Source organism: Amblyraja radiata, chromosome 25 (assembly GCF_010909765.2).
Source record: "Amblyraja radiata isolate CabotCenter1 chromosome 25, sAmbRad1.1.pri, whole genome shotgun sequence".
Taxonomy (NCBI): Eukaryota; Metazoa; Chordata; class Chondrichthyes; order Rajiformes; family Rajidae; genus Amblyraja; species Amblyraja radiata.
The window spans coordinates 25,368,916-25,374,512 of record NC_045980.1 but is presented as its reverse complement, the minus strand read 5'-3'; the positions used below and the strand labels follow the sequence as shown (position 1 = coordinate 25,374,512).

At 42.7% G+C, this 5,597-nt stretch overlaps 1 pseudogene; it reads right to left on the bottom strand.

The window, feature by feature from the left end:
* Window positions 1-2,113: 2,113 nt before the first annotated feature.
* Window positions 2,114-2,258, bottom strand: LOC116987700 (annotated as a pseudogene).
* Between the last annotated feature and the right edge of the window lie 3,339 nt (window positions 2,259-5,597).

Below are 5,597 nucleotides of genomic sequence, written 5' to 3'. Positions count from 1 at the left end.
GAATAGCATTTCATGGTCAATGTGGATTTTATGCCTTTTTGATCAGGAAAGTAAAATAGCATGGGATTCAATGGGAAAATGGTAGGTTAGATTAAAATAAAAATGGAAATAAAGAGGGAAGCACTCAGCAGGGCTGATGTCATTAGTACTCCCACTTTTTCAGTTCTGACAAAGGGTCTCTAACCTGAAACATAATTTATTTTCCTCTACCCACAGGTGCTGCTTAATCCAATGAATGTTCTCAGCATTTTCAGTTTTTAGTTCAAATTGCCATCATTTGTAGATTCAAAATTAGATGAAAACTTGTCTCAGTGGGAGAAAGCAAAGGGTGATAATTAACAGTATTAGTGACTCCTGTTGGCCTTTGCTTTTCATGATATAGATGAATGTGTTCAATTTAAATGTAGGGGATACAATTAAGAAGTTTGCCGATTATATAAAAACTATCAGTGAGCAAAAAAGTTTGAGACTGCAGGAAGATATCATGGGATTAGCAATCATCTAGTGCCTTCAAATATTGTGTTGTGCTGGTTTCATACTACAGTGAAATCAAATGACAAATAAAGGTGCTGTGTAATATTTAAGGCAAATGAAAGGCATTTATTTTGTGTATTGTGCAGTGTGTGAATGTTGGCTGCTTGCATTGTCACAGTGCTAGCCCTTGGTGTTGTTTCAGGTCTGTGACATTTAATCTACTGCTCCATCTATGTGATTCCGTTGGGACTGAGCGTGTTGGGCAAAATGCATTAGGGTAAAGAGACATTTGTAATAAAAGACAACAGACAAACAAATGCGTACGGAGGATTGGAAAATAAATGGGAAGGGAATTGGAAGCCTGGGGTCACTCCTGCAGACTGGATGGAGCTATTCTGTAAAGAGAGGCAGCTGTAACCTGCAGTTGCTCTCCGTCTAGAGGAGAGCACATTACATTGAAGTGTACAACACAGGAATGGGCCCTTTGCCCCATTATGTTGGTGCTGACGGGTATAGGTGACGTTTTGGGTCAGGACCCTTCTTCATTCTGATTGTAGTGGGGGGGAATAAAGCTGGGAAGAAAGAAGAGGCAGAAAATGCCTGGCAGGTAATAGGTAAATGTGTGGTAGATAATGCAGGTCGGGCGGATGGGGGGGGGGGGGGGGGGGGGGGGGAGATAGGCAGAGACTTGGACAAAATCCAGAGATGAATATATAGATGGTGTGAACTAACAGGTTGAAGAACAATTACCTGGAAAGACTGTTGGGGTCCCTGGGTGGAGGTGAGAGATGTGGTACAGGAACCGGTGCTACATCTCCTGCAGTTGCAGGGGAGAGTACTTGGGAGGGGGTGGTTTGAACAGGAAGAGTTGAGTGAACCAAAGAGTTTCAGAGTGAAGGGTCTCTGCAAAAGGAGGAAATGGGTGAGGAAGGGAAGATGTGTGGTGGTGGAATCACATTTGAGTTGATGGAAATTACGGAGGGCGATGTGGTGGATGCAGAGGCTGGTGGAACATGAGGCAAGGACCAGGACAACTCTATCCTTACTCTGTCTGGGGGGAGGGGGGTGGGGGGAGAGAGAGCAGGACCACAGGATGGGTGAGCGGTCCATCTATGACACTAGGGGGGAAAACACTTGACTAAAGAAAGTCAACGTTTGGATGGTAAAGAACGAAGACATGTCAGGTGCTAAAGAACGAGGATTTCTCAAATAACCTCCCCCTCTCCAGGCACTTTTTGATGAACCATCCGACTATCAAAAACCCCCTCACCTGTATCTGCCTATTACCTATTACCTACCAGGCTTTGCCCTGCCCCTCCTCTTCCAGCTTTCTTCCCTCCCACCCAAAATCAGTATGAAGAAGGGTCATAACCTAAAACATCACCTATTCATGTTCTCCAGCAATATTGCCTGACCCCCTGAGTTACTCTAGCACTTTGTCTAATTTTGAAAACCAACATCTGCAGTTACTGTTTTTTTCTATTGAGTTCAGGAGTTGGGACGTCATGTTAGAGCTGTACGAGACATAGGTGAGGCCATATTTGTAGTTCTGTGTACAGTTCATGAAGGCCATGACCTCCGGTTCTCGATTCCCCTACTCTGGATAAAAGACTCTTGTGCTTTCAACATATCTAAATACACGGGCCCCACTACTACAAATTTTGCAGTCAAGTATCCTGCATTTGGGGATGTCGCAGGCATCAACACAGCCGAAGTGCATGGTATAGCCTCTTCCTGGGAGAACCATCTTTTTGATCACAGTCTCTCCCCTGCAAGGCAAGTAAGTCGGGCGCCTTCTTTACCACCCTATCTACTTGTGTCGCTACTTTCAGCGAGCCATGAACTTGTACCTAATGTCCCGTCAGTACATCAATGATCCTGAAGGTTTGCCATTTACTCGATACTTCCCTCTTACATTTGACCTCCTTAGCTGCAACACCTCACCCTTGTCTAGAATAAACTCCACCTGCCATTCCTTTGCCCACGTTCCTAACTGGTCTATATTCTGCTGAATCTTTTGACAACCTTTCTCACCATCCACAACTCTTCCAATTGTTGTGTCATCTGCAAGTTTCCTAATCAACCCATCACATTTTCATCCAAATCACTAATATTTATCACAAAGCACAGAGGTCCCACCATTGATCCTTGCGGAACACCTCACGTTTACCCTCTGTCTTCTATGCCAAGTCAGAGAAATAAAATCTTTTTTTAAAGATTGCTGGATCTAACAGCAGGCAGAATCTGCATCAGAGATGAAAAGATTTAACATTGTGCCTCATGATCACCCTTCAGCTACTCTAACCTTTAGCAGCTGCAGAGCGCCCAAGGATCCTTGAGGCCATTGCAACAGTTAGTCCACAAGCAAGATTTGTCCTCATCTGATCTCCCGCATGTATCATACTTGCATGTTACGGAGCACAGTGACACGCGCTCTACAACTAGCCGGCAGTTCTCCATGGACCTTCCCAATAGCCTTCAGTACAATCTGACTGTTAACTCTGTTTCTTTTATTACAGATACTGCCTGATCAGCTGAGTTGCTCTTTTCTGTATCCTTTTAATATATTTTTTGTACTCTGGGGATTAGAACTGTACACAGTATAGAATATTGAGTGGTCATTTATAAATTAACAGGATTGGTTTGCTGTTAAATTAACAAGCCTTCGGTTTGGCTACCTTCCAATATCTTATTTGTTTTCTCATTACCACAGAGTATTAATTTCAATCAGGACCACCGGATCTCTTCAATTATCTCTGTGCACAATTTTCTTTCCATTTATGCAATAGTTCCTTCCTGGATTTTTTTCTTGTCTTCGTGAAACATTGTATTTAATTTTTGCACAAATCGCAAGTATATTCAATTGTAACCGTAGCTAATTTTGTCCAACTTTGAAGTCTACATCCTTCAATGACCTTGTAATACAATCTTTGCAATTATTGTTATTGTGCTCGTGACTCTTGGCTACAGTTAATTTGTACAGATATTGAACAAATGTCTGTTTATATAGTTCCACGTGGATGGCTGGTTTGGAATGTTAGATCACCAGGGATCCAGTGTGAGCTAGCCAATTGGATACAAAATCGACTAAGTGGAAAGAGTCAGGGAATGGGTAGTAGAAGGTACACAAAAATGCTGGAGAAACTCAGCGGGTGCAGCAGCACCTATGGAGCGAAGGAAATAGGTGACGTTTTGGGTAGTGGAAGGTTGTTTTTCAGATTGAGGGCTTGTGACCAGTTGAAGAACTGCAGAGATCAGTGCTAGGTCCCCTGTTGTTTTCCATATACATTAATGATTTGGATGAGAATGTAGGCAGCATGAATAATAAGATATTATGTCTTAATGACTACCAGCCAGCGACCTTTATGCTGCCATGAAATGCTTTGAGAGGCTAGTACGGCACATACTAAATCCAGCCTACCAAGCAACATTGATCCATTGCAGTTCACCTACCACCACAAAGGTTCACGGTTGATGCCATCTCCCTGGCCCTAAGAAAATAGCAGGGAACTCATCCCTGGAACACCTGGATAAGGACACTGACGTCAGACTCCTCTTCCTAGACCACAGCTCTGCTGTCAATACCACTATCCAAATCAAGCTCATCTCCAAATTCTTGGAACTTGAAGTCAGCACTCCCCTCTGCAACTGGATCCTTGACTTCCTGACCAACGGCCCACAATCAGTGAGGATAGGTGACAAATCATCCTCTAGTACATTGTTCTGTGAAAGTGGCAACACAGGTAACAATGTGGTGCAGAAGTAATATGTACACTTGCCTTCATCGCACAGGCCATTGAGTACATGAGTTGGGACATCATGTTGTACAAGACGTCGGTGAGGCAGCACCTGGAATATTACATAAGGAGGATATAATTAAGCTAGAGAGGATGCAGAAAGATTCACAACAATGCTGCCTGCATTGGAGGGCTTAAGTTATAAGGACAGGTTGGATAGGCTGGGCCATTGTCACTGAAGTAAATGAGCCTCAGGGATTACGTTGGCGAAGCTTATAAAATTATGAATCTGTAGAAAAAATAATCTGGAGGAACTCAGTGGGTTGAGGAGGCAAAGAGATAATCAACATTTTAGCTGCGGTATTACTTGATATAGGGTCTTTACCCAAAATATTGTCTATCCCTTTGCCTCCTCAGATGCTGCTTGACCCACTGAGTCCCTCCAGCAGTTTGTTTTTGCACCATCCAGATTCTATTGATCTAATTGTTTCATTATAAACTATTTCTGCTGATTCCCACCTTCTTTATTTTCACCACCAGATTTTCCAGAAGACCCGAACATTGGTTTGCACGCAACCTTCATTCCCAAGTACAGTTCCAACCACATTCAAGAAGTTCAATACTGTCCAAGTTAATGGAGCATGTTTGACATGGGAGTAATACACATCAATGACGGCAGTGTGTACCATTTACAAACTGTACAATGACAATTCAACCAAGGATGACAATTTAACCAAGGAGAATTATCTAGTATACCAGAGGTTGATGGGTGACCTAATAGAATATTTACAATTGCGCAAGGCCTATAGACAGTCACTACGTTTTTCCCCAAGCTGGGAAAATTCAAATATTAGAGGGCATGGTTTTAAAATGAGAGGGGCAAAGCTTAAAAGATGTATGAGGCAAGTTTATTTTTACACAGAGCATTGTGGGTGCCTGGAAACCAATGCCAGAGGTGGTAGAGGCAAAGATGAAAGTGGCATTTAAGAGATTTTTGGATAGGCATGTGGATATGCAAGGAATGGAAGGATATGGATTATGAACAGGCAGATAAGATGTTCTTGACGTCATGTTAGGTACCGACTCTGTGGGTCAAAGAGCCTGTTCCCATGCTGTACAGGTCTATGTTCTAAATCTTCCACTCTATTTCTCAAACTAACAACTCCAACCACCCAGAAAGACAAGAGCACCAGTACCACCACCTGCAAATTTGTCTTCAGCCCAAACCACATCTGAAATGAAATTATCATTTTTTTTAATTACTAAGTTTAACAATGGCTGTCCTTTGTACCTTAACACTGACAGAAATTACCATTGGAAACCTGCATGCCATTGTTATTCCCATCGACCTTACCTTCAGGAGAGGACAGAAAGGATTGTAAAATT